The sequence below is a fragment of the Papio anubis genome, chromosome 2 (assembly GCF_008728515.1).
Source record: "Papio anubis isolate 15944 chromosome 2, Panubis1.0, whole genome shotgun sequence".
Lineage (NCBI taxonomy): Eukaryota > Metazoa > Chordata > Mammalia > Primates > Cercopithecidae > Papio > Papio anubis.
In genome coordinates, this window is record NC_044977.1 from 192,081,494 (window position 1) to 192,096,861 (window position 15,368).

The 15,368-nt window shown below is 46.9% G+C and overlaps 1 pseudogene; it reads left to right on the plus strand.

Annotated features, from left to right (window-relative positions):
• Positions 1 to 2,131: 2,131 nt before the first annotated feature.
• On the plus strand, positions 2,132 to 3,993 carry LOC101018284 (annotated as a pseudogene).
• Positions 3,994 to 15,368: the final 11,375 nt, after the last annotated feature.

The window sequence follows — 15,368 nt, forward strand, 5'->3', positions numbered from 1 at the left end:
GGCTGCCAGCGAGCCCTTTAAGGGCCGGGACAGAGCCTGCCCCCTGCCCAGTACATTCCCGGTGCCCAGCCTCACCTGCCACAGAGCTGTCGCCCAGACAGAGTTTGCTGAACGCATGAATGAGATGAGACATTAGTTTTGCCTCCTGGAAGTTGGACTGTTCCCAGGGGAGTTCCGGGAATACTGAGGAGCTCGGTCCTCCCTGGCAACTTGTAGAGTGCAGAGCTGATTTTAAAAAGAATCACTGTTGGCATCAGGGCTGGCCAGTATCTACCCCTGGTCCGGAGGCTGACCCCTTTCCCAGGGCATGTGTGTTGGTTTGCCAGGGCTGCCGTAACAAGGTACCACAACCTGAGCAGCTTTTACGTGACAGAAGTGTATCGTCCCACGGTCCCGGAGGCCGGGCGTCTGACACTAAGATGTCAGCAGGGCTGGTGCCTTGGCCTGCAGAGGCACCACCCACACTCGGCCTCTGTCTTCACACGGCACTCTTTGTACGTCTGTGTCCAAATTCCTCCGTTTTAGGAGGACATCAGTCATACTGGATTAAGGCCCATCCTAATGACCTCATCTTAACTAATGACATCTCAAACAACCCTGTTTTCAAATAATGTCCCATTTCGAGGCAGTGGGTGGGGTTAGAACCTCAACACAGGAATTTGGGAGGGACACCACTCAACCCATAGCAGCTGATGATTGTTCTGTTGGTCAGGGCTGGGCACAGAACACCCCATAGGCTCTCTGCTGCCCCCCTCCTTGTTCCTGTGTACACCCTCACCAGTGCTAAAATATGAAGACGATGAAGATGCTGCCTGGATGACACCAACCCAGAGAGATCAAACCGTCAGGCAGCACTATCCCAGCTCCAAGGCGTGCCCTGACCCTCTGCTTAACTTCCCTTGGTGAAGAGGTGAAGGACGGGTCTCACCTGCAGCCAGACAGGCTCAGAGTTCTCTCTGGTGCTAGTTTTGGTACCTCTGGGAGGGAGAAGAAGCTGGCTTTGCCAATACCAGGCTCTGGGCACCAGGCTTAGTGCCACTGGGGTGAGCTCATGCCCAACCCGCACTCATTCACTCCGCTTTCTCTCTTCCTTTCCTCCCTCTCCAGCTCTTGCTGTTGCTGTTTCCTAGAACCCAGACCACCCATCGTGGGCTGGAAAGGAAGCAAAAGGGCCCCAGATTTCCCAGGAATGTTGCATTTTGACAATCAATTGCCAACCTTAGGTGTGACCTCCTCTTCTCCCTCCCAGCTCCCCACAGTGGGGTATCTGCATTATCCCCATTCTACAGGACTGGGAGGTGAGGCTGTGAGAGTGAGGAACTGAGGAACTCGCTTGGCTTTGAACACAGGCACAGCCAGCCCCAGCGGGTGGTAGTGGTGAGTCTCCACCAGGCCTGGCTGGGAAGCCTGTGTGCCACAGGCCTGGCTGGACCACCTGCCTGCAGCCTCCAGGACACTCGAACCAAAGTCCAGGTGCAATTGCCTTTATCACGTCTGCTCCAGTTCTGACAATCATCTCAAGGATACTGGCCAGGTGGCCCCAGGAGCAGGAGGCTGGTCAGCGTTTGTCAGAGCAGAGCTCATCACTGATAACAAAAGTGCTGGCCACGCCAGTGCTGGAGACAGGCTGGGACTGCACTTATCGTTGAGAGGACAGAATTCCACAGTAAAACTTCAGCCTGCACTGGCTGCTCATCTGAGCCTTGGTCAGGGCGTGAGGCCCGCCCCCTCTTGCTGGGCGTAACCTAGAGCAGAGAGCCGTTCTGCCTAAAGGCCTGTCCTGCCATTGGCCCTGCTGGGTGAGGGGTCTTTGGCCCTGCAGCAGAGCATGGGACTGGCTAGGAAGGAGTGACTTGAAGGGAAAAATAGGGCCACCTGCCCAGATACTAAGGCACGGAGAATGGTGTAACATATTCTGGTTTTTTTTTGGTTTTTTTGGTTTTTTTTGAGACGGAGTCTGGCTCTGTCGCCCAGGCTGGAGTGCAGTGGCCGGATCTCAGCTCACTGCAAGCTCCGCCTCCTGGGTTCACGGCATTCTCCTGCCTCAGCCTCCCGAGTATTTGGGACTACAGGCGCCCGCCACCTCGCCCGGCTAGATTTTTTTTGTATTTCACCATGTTAGCCAGGATGGTCTCGATCTCCTGACCTCGTGATCCGCCCATCTCGGCCTCCCAAAGTGCTGGGATTACAGACTTGAGCCACCGCGCCCGGCCTGGTGTAACATATTCTAAACACACGGGCAGGTCCCCATGTGGATGTGACGGATGCATGTACACAAGGGTAAGCACGTGTACCCCTGTTTCCAGGCCTGGCCCCCTGCAGAAAGACGGGGGAGCCGGATCCTGCTCAGCAGCGGACAACAGGATCCGCCCTCGCCCAGGACGGCCTCAGGACTCCAGGCGCTGAGACCTCACTCTACTCCCGTTTCACTTCCGTTAGAGGCTAAGAACTTGTTAAGAGCCAGGCTTCCTTTCTTTCTGCTCCAGCTTCAGGTTCCTTCTGAGACCTCACCAAGGAGGGGGTGGGGGTTGCTTTGAAATGCATCTGCTTTGCTTAGTCTCTTCTTAGGTGACTTTTTAAAAATTGTGATAAAAGGCACCATTTTCAGCGTTGTAAGTGTACAGTTCTGTGGCATTGACACTGTTGTGCAGTCATTGCCCCCCCATCCATCTCCAGAACCCTTTTATCCCCAACTGAAACTCTGACCCATTAAACACGGACTCATTTCCCCAGCCCCTCAGCCCCTGGCAACCACCATTCTACTTCCTGCCTTTATGAACTTGGTCATTTTAGGCACTGCATATAAGTGGGATATACATACTGTATTTGTCCTTTAGCAACTGGCTTATTCTGCTTGAAACTCAGCCTTCACGTTTCATCTATGTTGTAGCGTGTATCAGAATTTCCTTCCTTTTGCCTTTCTGCGCTACCTGCAGAGGGGTCCATCCGGCGTCGTTCTGGATCCCATCGTAACTTAAAGGAAATTTTCACAATGTCCGGAGCCCTTGATGTCCTTCAAATGAAGAAGGGGGATGTCCTTAAGTTCCTTGCAGCAGGAACCCACTTAGGTGGCACCAATCTTGACTTCCAGATGGAACAGTCCATCTATAAAAGGGAAAGTGATGGCATCTACTTCATAAATCTGAAGAGGACCTGGGAGAAGCTTCTGCTGGCGGCTCGTGCCATTGTTGCCATTGAAAACCCTGCTGATGTGAGGGTTATATCCTCCAGGAATACTGGCCAGAGGGCTGTGCTGACGTTTGCTGCTGCCACTGGAGCCACTCCAATGGCTGGCCGCTTCACTCCTGGAACCTTCACTAACCAGATCCAGGCAGCCTTCCGGGAGCCACGGCTTCTCGTGGTTACTGACCCCAGTGCTGACCACCAGCCTCTCACGGAGGCATCTGACGTTACCCTACCCACCATTGCTCGTAACACAGATTCTGTCTGCGCGATGTGGACATTGCCATCCCATGCAACAAGGGAGCTCCCTCAGTGGGTCAGATGTGGTGGATGCTGGCTCGGGAAGTTCTGTGCATGCGTGGCACCATTTCCCTCGAACACCCGTGGGAGGTCATGCCTGATCTCTACTTCTACAGAGATCCTGAAGAGCTTGAAAAAGAGCAGGCTGCTGCTGAACACACTGTGACCAAGGAGGAATTTCAGGGTGAATGGACGCTCCAGCCCCTGAGTTCACGGCTGCTCAGCCTGAGGTTGCAGACTGGCCTGACGGCGTGCAGGTGCCCTCTGAGCCTATTCAACAGTTCCCTACTGAAGACTGGTGTGCTCAGCCTGCCACGGAAGACTGGTCTGCAGCTCCCACTGCTCAGACCACTGACTTCAGGCCACTGAATGGGTAGGAGCAACCACTGAATGGTCCTAAGCTGTTCCTGCACGGGCTCTTCAGCAACATGGAGATAAGGTTGATGGAAAATAAACATCAGTTTCTAAAAAAAAAAGAAGACTGTCCTTCCTTTTTAAGACTGTATAATATTCCTATATAATACATGTAGATATATAATATATAATATAGATAATATATAATTACATAATATATAAATAATATTATATTTCTACATATTATATAAGAATATTTTACAGCCTTAAAATATACATTATATAAACATATAAATATATATAAATATACAAAATATTATATATTATATAAACATATAATATATAATATTCCTATATATTATATAAACATATAAATATATTAAATATTATATATTATATAAACATATAATATATAATATTCCTGTATATATAGTCTATATATTTTGGGTTTGCATTCATCCGTCAATGGGCACTTGGGTTGCTTCCATCTTTTTTTTTTTTTTGAGATGGGGTCTCACTCTGTCGCCCAGGCTGGAGTAAAGTGGTGTGATCTCGGCTCACTGCAAGCTCCGCCTCCCGGGTTCACGCCATTCTCCTGCCTCAGCCTCCCGAGTAGCTGGGACCACAGGCGCCCACCACCACACCCAGCTAATTTTTCTTTTGTATTTTTAGTAGAGTCGGGGTTTCACCATGTTAGCCAGGATGGTCTCCATCTCCTGACCTCGTGATCCGCCCACCTCGGCTTCCCAAAGTGCTGGGATTACAGGCGTGAGCCACCACGCCCGGCCAGTTGCTTCCATCTTTTCAATGCTGCTATGTGCATGAGTATACACATCTCTGTTTGAGTCCCTGCTTTCAAGTCCTTTGTCTGTATACCCAGAAGTGGGATTGCTGCATCCTGTGGAAAGTCTGTGTTTAATCTGGGGGGAGTCATCATACCGTTTTCCACAGTAGTGGTGCCATTTGACATTCCTACCAACAGGGCACAAGAGCTCCCATTTCTTCACATCCTAACACTTATTTTCCGTTTTATAAAAGTCATCCTAGGTGTGAAGTGGTGTTTCATTGTGGTTTGGATTTGCATTTCCTTAATGATTAATGATGTTGAGCATCTTGTCATGTACTTATTGGCCATTTGAATATCTTCTTTGGAAAAATGTCTATCCAGGTCCTTAGGTAACTTTACATTTTAAAAAAACTCCTTGATGCTCTGAAGGTTGTCATTCGGGACCATTTCTCTCTGAGATTTCCTGTGGCCCATCCCTGGGCTTCGCTTGCTCCCAACACAGACGTTCCTCTGGGAGCTGGAGGTGAGATGGGAAAGGGAGCTGGAAAGACAGACATCGCCCAGCCTTGGGACCAGCCTGGAGAACTTTGCTCTTGGGAATTTCAAGCTTGTTGCTTGAGAAATCCAGAAACTCAAGCTAAGCTGTGGCCAATATGCTGTGCTTCCCCCGAGACAGAGAGGCCAACTTTGAGGGGACTTTGTCTGGGCTGGGAGGGCCGCTGACACTGCGCTCCTGGCAGGAATGTGCGGCCCCTGCCTCCAGACCCGTCTTCGGGCCCCCAGCTTGTGAATTTCCAGGGAGAACCTGCTGCCCCCTGGTCACATGACACCTACGGTCACATGCACAAGCCTTTCTGCTGATAGGAAAGATTGTAATCACACCTGGAACTGGAAGGTGTGTACAGGGCTGGGCTCATCATCCACCTCAGTTCAGAGTTTATTGCCAGCATCAGCCTCGAGGCCCTTCTCCTGTTTGATTCCTCTTCCCCGCTTCATCTCTGGGCCCAATTCCTGTCCCCACCTTCCCCTCGCCCCACCATGGCCATCCATTGCAATGTGTCTGATGTGTATCCTTGCATCTTTGTCAAATGCATATTTTTGTGTGTGTGTCTTTAATATACACTGTCCTGTGCTAATAAATTGCATTCTCTTTCTCACTTTATTGTTCACTTACGTTTTAAAAACCATTCATACCTCAGTATGTGTTTCTAATTCATAGAGGATTCCATCCTGGCTTCCATATCTGGGAGATAGACAGACAGGTAGCACCATTTCTTGATACACCTGCACTCTTTTTTTTTTTCTGAGTCTCGCTCTGCTGCCCAGGCTGGAGGGCGGTGGCGCCATCTCGGCTCACTGCAACCTCCGCCTCCTGTGCTCAAGCAATTCTCGTGCCTCAGCCTCCGGAGTAGCTGGGATTACAGGCACCCACCCCCATGCCCGGCTAATTTTTTGTTATTTTTAGTAGAGGCAGGGTTTCTCCATCTTGGTCAGGCTGTTCTGAAACTTCTGGCCTCAGGTGATCTACCCGCCTTGGCCTCCTGAAGTGTTGGAATTACAGGCGTGAGCCACCGCGCCTGGCCCCAATACACCTTTACTCTTAAGTTAGGAACTAAATGAGTCTAATCATATACGCCTTTGCTTGCTTTTTCTATGGAACTATCTCTTCCTGAGAAGGTGGCTTCATGAAGATCTCCAACTACAATTGTTGAGCTGTTTCTTCCTACAGTTCTGCCAGTTGTTGCTTCATAGTTTTTTCAAGACTATTGTTTTATGTGTGTGTGTGTGTGTGTGTGTGTGTCCATTTTATCATATGCTATGTCCCTCTTTGATAATATGATGGTTTTGCCTTCAATTATATTTTGTTAGCTGTTAATATCACTACTCTTTCTTTGGTTCATATTTGCCTGCTGTATCATTTTTCTGTCTGTTTCTTTTCAGTCTTTCTCTATCTTTTTAAGTATATTCCTCACAGTTCTGAGTATCAAGACTAAGAGTTTCTGCCTAGATATTTTCTGCCTTTTTATTTAGCTACTGACATTTTATTTATAGTTATTATAAATACTGTTACTTTAGGACTTATTTGTATCTTATTTTATATATCCTATTTACTATCTGTTTTGTTAACTTTTTTCCCTTTCCTTCTGCTGGTTTGAAAGTGTGCTTTACCATCCTGGCTGACACGGTGAAACCCCGTCTCTACTAAAAAATACAAAAAACTAGCCGGGCAAGGTGGCGCGCGCCTGTAGTCCCAGCTACTCGGGAGGCTGAGGCAGGAGAATGGTGTGAACCCGGGAGGCGGAGCTTGCAGTGAGCTGAGATCCGGCCACTGCACTCCAGCCTGGGCGGCAGAGCGAGACTCCGTCTCAAAAAAAAAAAAGAAAGTGTGCTTTAGAACCCTGTAAAGTGCACCATTGAAGAGAGGGCTCTTAGGAGTCATGGTGACAGAGAACATCACAGTATCCTGGCTGGGGTCCTGGAACAGAATTGAGCATTTGTGGAAAAACTGGAGAAATCCAAATGAAGTCTTCAGTTTAGTTAGTAATGTTATAGCAATGTTAATTTCTCAGTTTTGGTAAATATATTGTGGATATATAAGATGTTAACATGAGGCCGGGCACGGTGGCTCACGCCTGTAATCCCAGCACTTTGGGAGGCCGAGGCGGGCAGATCACAAGGTCAGGAGATCGAGACCACGGTGAAACCCCGTCTCTATTAAAAATACAAAAAATTAGCCGGGCGTGGTGGCGGGCGCGTGTAGTCCCAGCTACTCGGGAGGCTGAGGCAGGAGAATGGCGTGAACCCGGAAGGCGGAGCTTGCAGTGAGCTGAGATCCGGCCACTGCACTCCAGCCTGGGCGACAGAGCCAGACTCTGTCTCCAAAAAAAAAAAAAAAAAAAAAGATGTTAACATGAAAGAAATCTGTACTACCTATCTTACCTTTACAATTCTCCCACAAATCTAAAGTTTTTTCCAAATAAAAATTTTAAGACACATCTATGTATAAAAAATACATGTATGCATGTATGTATGAGCAGGCAACAAGAGATTATCAGGAATGAACAGACAGATTTAAAAAACATTTGAAATGAAGCATATAAATCTTAAAATACCAATTAGGGAATTGGGAGTTAACAAGCTACCAAAGTTGCAACCCTGAAAGACAAACAGAAGCAAAACATAAAGGAAGCACAAGTGAGGATGTGTGTGTGTGAAGATGCATGTATATGTGTAGCCAGGTCCTCAAAAATGTAACACAGAGAGAATGAGGGAAATAAAATATTCACAGAGATAATGGCCATGACATTTTCAGAATTTGTGAAAAACATATCAGAAGTCTAGGAACAAAAATGCATCCCAAGCAGGGTAAGTAAAAATAAACCCTTCCCTAGACACATCTTGGTAAAACTGAAAATGCAAACGACAAAGATAAGATCTTAAAGACAACCAGAGAGAAAGGGTGAGTCACCCACAAAGGTTAACAGTTAGAGAGACAGCCAACTTATCAGCAGACACAACAGAAGTCAGAAGATAGTGAATACAGTCTTGCGAATATTGACAGAAAATAACTGTCAACCTAGAATGATGAACCCTGAGAGACTATCTTTCAAGATTGAGGGTGGCAAAAATGGGAAGTTTGTCATCAAGAAAGTTGAACTAATGAAAGAAAAAAATTGATCTCAGAAGAGCAACTTAAGATACAGGATAAAAGAGAATGCTGAGTAAATGGAAATAATGTATGTAAATTCTAACATTGTCTTTAAAAATTAGAGTAATTGTATTTATAGATATCATCAAATCGCTCTACTCACAAGCTTTACCAGTTTACAGTCACTAGCAACATAAGAAAGTACTCATTTCCCCATCTCTCTGACAGTGTGATTTTTACTAAACCAATAATTGAAAATGGTATTTCAGCTGGGCATGCTGGCTCATGTCTGCAATCCTGGCACTTTGGGAGGCTAACGTGGGTGGATTGCTTGAGCACAGGAGTTTGAGACCAGCCTGGGCAACATGGCAAAACCCCACCTCCACGAAAAAATTTTTTAATAAAATAGCCAGGCACGGTGGTGTGCACCTGTAGCCCCAGTTACTCAGCAGGCTGAGGTGGGAGGATCACTTGAGCCCAGGAGGTCAAGGCTGCAGAGAGCCGAGATTGTGCCACTGCACTCCAGCCTGGGCAATGGAGCAAGACCCTGTCTCTAAAATAAATATATAAATAAAAATTAGCATGTGGTATGTCTTTCTATATATTTAAATCATCTTTTGTATCTCTTAGAATTTTAAAATTTAAATCATAAATGTTTCATGTATCTCATTCAGTTTGTTCCAAATTGTTTCATTTTGTGTCATCATTGTTTGTTGCTTTTGCTGTTGTTGTTTTTGTAAATGGACTTAAATGAACTTTCTTCCATTAGTTTTTCTATTAATAACTAGTTGTTGTTTATTCATGTAAAGTCTATAGTTTCTGAATATTAATATCAAACTAGACACTTTACTAAATTATTCTGTGGTTTGTAACACTTTTTTAATTAATGGATTTTATTTATTTATTTACTTATTTATTTATTTATTTATTTATTTTTGAGATGGAGTCTCACTCTGTTGCCAGGCTGGAGTGCAGTGGTGTGATCTCGGCCCACTGCAATCTCCACCTCCTGGTTTCAAGTGATTCTCCTGCCTCAGCCTCCCGAGTAGCTGGGATTACAGGCATGCACCACCATGCCTGGCTAATTTTTGCATATTTAGTAAAGATGGGGTTTCACCACATTGGCCACATGGGTCTTGAACTCATGACCCAACCAATCCACCCACCTTGGCCTCCCAAAGTGCTGGGATTACAGACATGAGCCACTGTGCCCAGCTAGATTTTATTTTTTTGGAGCAACTTTAGGTTCACAGCAAAACTAAGTGGAAAGCACAAAGATTTCCCACATGCCCCCAAACCCTCACCACACACACCACCTCCCACCGCCATCCTGCACCAGAGGGATACATTTGTTACGGCCGATGCGCCTACACTGACACGTCGTTGTCAACCGAAGTCCACAGTTCACCTTAGGGTTGAGTCTTGGTGTTGCCCATTCCATGGGTTGAGACGTGTCCTAACATCTACCTCTGTAGTATCATATAGGATGGCTTCACTCTCCTGAAAATCTTGTGTGCCCTACTTATTCATCCTCTATCCCGCAACCCCTGACAAGCACTGATCTTTTTACTGTCTCCATAGTTTTGCTTTTTCCAGAATGTCATATCGTTGGAATCACATAGTAGATAACCTTTTCAGATGGGCTTTTTTCACTTTAGTAATACGTGTTTAAGATTCTTCCATGTCTTTTTGCGGCTTGAAAGCTTATTTCTTTTTAGTGCTGAGTCATATTGCACAGTCAGAGTGCACCAGAGCTGGTGCCTTCACCTACTGAAGGACAGCTTGGTTGCTACCGGGTTTTGGCGATTACGGTTAAAGTTGCTGTAAACGTTCGTGTACAGGCTTTTGTGTAGATCTGAGTTTTCAGTTCATTTAGATAAGTATCAAGGAGCTCAACTGCTGGATTGTGTGGTAAGAGCATGTTTAGTTTTGTAAGGAACTGCCAGCTCTCTCCCAAACTGGCTGTATACCATTTTGCTTCCCACCAACACTCAATGGCCCTTCCTATTGCTTTTCATCCTCACCAGCATTTGGTGTGTAATTTCTGAACAAAATCCTTTGTGTTTTCCAAGTATACAGCTATTTTGATCTGAAAATAATAATTCTTCCTCCATTCTGATTTCTCTATCTCTATATTCTACCTCTTGTCAAATTATATTGGCTAATACATCCAGAAAAATATTAAGTAATAGCTGTAAAAATGGATAAACCTCTTTTGTTCTTGACTTCAAGTTTGGGAGAACTTTTATTGTGTCCCCATTAAGTATGATGCTGGCTTTTATACTGAGATAAGTATATTGTTTCATGTTAAGAAAATACACCTATTTCTATTTTATTGAGTGTTTACCAAAAATGTTGAATTTTTCAGTATCTGTGGGGATGATCACATCATTTTTCTTTTATATGCTCAATATTAATATGATCAATCACATTGATAGATTTCATAATATTAAGCCATTCTTAAATTTCTAAAAAGGAGGAAACCTTTTTAGAAAAAATTCTCCTTAGCTCTAGTGCAGTGGCTCACACCTGTAATCCTAGCACATTGGGAGGCTGAGTCAGGCGGATCACTTGAGGCCAGAAGTTCGAGACCAGCCTGGCCAATATGGTGAAACCTATCTCTACTAAAAATACAAAAATTAGCTGGGCGTGGTGGCGCACGCCTGTAATCCCAGCTACGTGGGAGGCTGAGGCAGGAGAATCGCTTAAACCCAGGAGGAAGAGGTTGCAGTGAGCCAAGACTGTGCCACTGCACTCCAGCCTGGGCGACAGAGTAAGACTCCGTCCCAAAAAGAAAAGAAAATCTCCTTAAATTCTTAAAAACAGTGACAACTTGTGTGTGCCCTTATGGCTGAAGAGAATGTTAAATAAATGCACAAATATGAAAAAGCTGCTCATGAAGTGCTCCTGTTTTTTTGGCACACCCAAGTCCCTCCACATACGGAAAACCCTGGGACCTTCCAGCTAGAAAGACACAGGCAGAGCACCCACAGGAACCTTCCTGCAAACGCAGAGCTTAGCTTCAGTTCAGCCCAGGGACTGTTTGTCTGAGGAGCGGCCTCAGGCGGACAGCTATAGGGCTTGGGGCCCCCTCCAGCCTTCAGGTGAGTCAACACCACTATTAGACTCACCAGGCAATTCTGGGAATGATCTGAGATCTTTGTAATGTTTCTCAATTCCTTTCACAATGCTGGGGGCCCAAGGCCAGCGCTGCCCTCCTGAGAAAGGAGACACAAGGAGCAGAAGGTCAGGGTCAGTGGGGCATGGTGAGTCTTTGGAGTTTCTTGGGAAATGCTTCCTGGGCTCAGCAAGGAAAAGTCTACTAATACAAAACGGGAGCCTTCTGCTTCTACAAATCGAACTCCTGTGATTGCAGCCTCTGTCCTCAATTCTTTTTTTTTTTTTCTTTCTTTCTTTCTTTTTTTTTTTTTTTTTTTTTTGAGACAGAGTCTCGCTCTGTCGCCCAGGGTGGAGTGCAATGGTGCAATCTGGGCTCACTGCAACCTCTGCCTCCCGGGTTCAAGCGATTCTCCTGCCTCAGCCTCCCGAGTAGCTGGGACTACACGTGCACGCCGTCATGCCCGGCTAATTTTTGAATTTCTGTAGAGACGGGGTTTCACTGTGTTGGCCAGGCTGGTCTTGAATTCCTAACCTCAGGTGATCCACCACCCTCGGCCTCCCAAAGTGCTGCGATTACAGGCGTGAGCCTCCGCGCCCAGCCCCCTCAATTCTAATGCTCTCTTTCTAGCCCTCTCTTCCCAGCTCGGATGGGCCCTTGGCCCCAGGTCTCCAGTGGCAAGTCCCGGCGGGCTCCTGGGCCGACTCGTGCAGGCTCCGGCCATCTGTAGACACAGTGGGGCCTCCCAGATCCTGGGGAGCCTGGGCTGCACAGAGAACCCAAAAGGCTTGCAAGGAGGCCCAGCCGGTGAGTCCGCGGCATGTGTTCGTGATTCGCTGAGATGAAGCCAAAGGGAAACAGCCCAGGGCGGGGGCACTGCAAGTATGAGGTAGAATCATATGAAATTGCAGGTAATTTGCTGTTGTTGACCTACGGAAAACCAGCATTATCATACGGTTCAGCCAAACCCCAAGGCTGCCGTTGAGCCCAGAACAATCACAGAACCAGTTCTGTGGCGCCACCCAGTGCCAGAGGAAGGAAACAGCTTGACTCTTAAATGATGCCGCTGACAGTGACAGAGGAAGTGGCGTTTCTGGAGCTTCTGTGAGGTGCTGGGGATAGAAGTTTCACACAAGTGATTATGTAATGTTATTGTGTTTGTGGCAACAGTCAAGCATACTTATATAACACAAACAGCTCTCCTGAGGTAAGCAGGTAGGTACTATTATTATTCCCATTTTAGAGGGAGAAAGATGAGGCTCAGGGGATTTTCAGCAAGTGGTGCAAAATCACACAGCCCAGGGAGGCAGACCCAGGTTTGAACCCAGAGCCTGGCTCAGAATCCTGCTCTTCACATGCAGCTTCCCTTTCCACGTGAGGGAGAAGGTGAGGCTCCCAAGCGAGAGAGCTGAACTCTGGGGGGTCCCCAGGCAAGACTGACCCAGGTGCACACACCTGAATTTCTCAGCACTTCCCGTCACATCAGCACAGAGGATGAGCCAGGCATGGTGGCTCACGCCTGTAATCCCAGCACTTTGGGAGGCAAAGATGGGCAGATTGCTTGAGCCCAGGAGTTCCAGACCAGCCTGGGCAACATGGTGAGACCCCATCTGTACAAAAAAATACAAAAGTTAGCCGGGAGTGGTGGCACTTGCCTGTTGCCACAGCTACTTGGAAGGCTGAGGTGGAAGGATAGCTTGAGCCTAGGAGGTCGAGGCTGCAGTGACCTGAGATCTCACCACTGCACTCCAGCCTGGGTGACAGAGAAAGACCCTGTCTCAAAAACAAAAAACAAAACCCAAAGAACAGAGGATGTTAGTGGAACCATTACAGCAGGATATTCAAGTAATAGTTTCAGTCCCAGTACGGTGGCTCACGCCTGTAATCCCAGCACTTTGGGAGGCCGAGGCAGGTGGATCACCTGAGGTCAGGAGTTTGAGACCAGCCCGACCAATATGGTGAAACCTTGTCTCTACTAAAAATACAAAAATTAGCCAGACACCAGTTACCTGGGAGGCTGAGACTTGCTTGAACCTGGGAGGCAGAGGTTGCAGTGAGCCAAGATCGTGCCACTGCACTCCAGCCTGGGTGACAGAGTGAGACTCCATCTCAAATAAATAAATAAATAAATAAATAAATAAATAAATAAAGTAATAGTTTCAAAACTTGCCTTAAAGGAAGTTCATTAAAATAAAAAAGAAAACTCTGTGCTATTGTTGTGCCCAGACCGTTTGTTCCCCAAAGAAGACCACCAGAGTCCAGAGTCAAAGCCAAGCGGCAAGGATCTTTTACTGCAAGTTGGAACTTGGTCCCTCCCTTCCACAGCATACAAGAGGGCCCCGAACAATGCGAGTGCTTGCTTTTTATAGCCCGATGTAAATAAGATACGTAAAGTTACAGAGGAACAAGGGAATTCTTTTGGTTACAGCATTACAATTGGTTTACATTTTAAGTTATATATTTAGCAGTTTTCTATTGGTTCCCGCGCTTTCAGTAAAACCACAAACGGCTGTGTCCTTATTGGGGACTTTTCCAGGTGGTGTTTGTACTGGGCTCAGGAAGTTGAGAGATATATGGTGGGATGTGTTTGTACTGGGCTGAGGAAATCGAGAGATATATGGTGGGATGTGTTTGTACTGGGCTCAGGAAGTTGAGAGATATATGGTGGGATGTGTTTGTACTGGGCCTGTTTGTGTTGAGCCCAGGGCTGAGGAATGTGCTTTGTGTTGAGCCCGGGGCTGAGGAATGTGCCTGATTTCTTTCATTTCCCCCTTTTCTCAGGTACCTCTAGAGCCAATCTTGGGTCTTATAAGTCTGACTCTGTTTCAGCGTTTACAGGTTGGTATTGGGCTCTGAGGACCATGAGCTGTACGGTGTCAAACCTTTCCCTGACAAACTGTAAAATTCTGTTAACACAAGGTCCTACGGTTAACAGAAATAGTAGACAGCAGAGGTCCAAGGAAGGGGGCTAACAGGGAAAACATAGAGGAATTCCACCATTGGTCTGCAGCAGAAGCAAACTGTCGTGTTTTTACTTCTATGCTTAACTTGCGTAACTGTTGGACCCGGTTCTCTACAAGCCCTGATTCATTTATGTAGAAACAACAGTCTTCCTTTAGAAACATACATGTACCACCTTTTTCAGCAGTGAGTAGGTCTAGGGCTCTCCGATTCTGCAAAGTTACCTGAGCTAGGGACGTGAGCTGTCGCTGAAGGGAGGCAAGGGACTCAGCCAACTCCTCCATAGCAACGGCAAATTGTTGGTATAACTTGTTGCTTTCTATGAGGGTGTGACCTAGGGCTCCCCCTGCCAGTCCGGCCGCAATGAGGGATGAGGTGAGGGAGATTCCTGCAATGAGGGGGAGAAATATGGCTCGTGCAGGTCTCGGTCTAGGGACTGGGTGAATAGCAGTACTAGTCCAGTTACCGGTGTACCCCAGGAACTCGCTGGCAGTTAGTAGAGTCAACCGGGGAACTAATGTGACAGGAAGACACAGTAGGTTGGTAACAAAGGGACTAGATAGGTTCTTAGATAATGTTCCATTACACCAGAAGAATATGCCCGGCGGAGCCCTTAGGGTGATATTAGGGGGCATTGCAGTGATGTTGCAGAGGCTGGAATTAGTTCCTGAGAAACAGTAGGGAAACTTCTCCTGACTGGGGTTTAGGTATAGGGGCACGTTAAGGATAGGGGCATATGAGAGGTTTCGGAGGTTGTTAGCTTGGGCAGAGGTAGAGGATCCCCATGGCAGAGGGACAGCGGTTAGCGGTGGACGCCCTAGAGTGGCACACAGAAAGCAGCCAGACAGGCTATGAAGTCCTGTAAGGTTAGCAAGTTCTAGTCCTTCTTGTAATAATTTTAACCAGGAGAAAGGACGTAAGTCTTGTGTTAGTCTGTTTTCTTGTCGTTGGATATTTCCATGGACCAGGGGCAGTACCTGCACTAGACCTCGCCACAGATAGAGGTGACTGCTAGG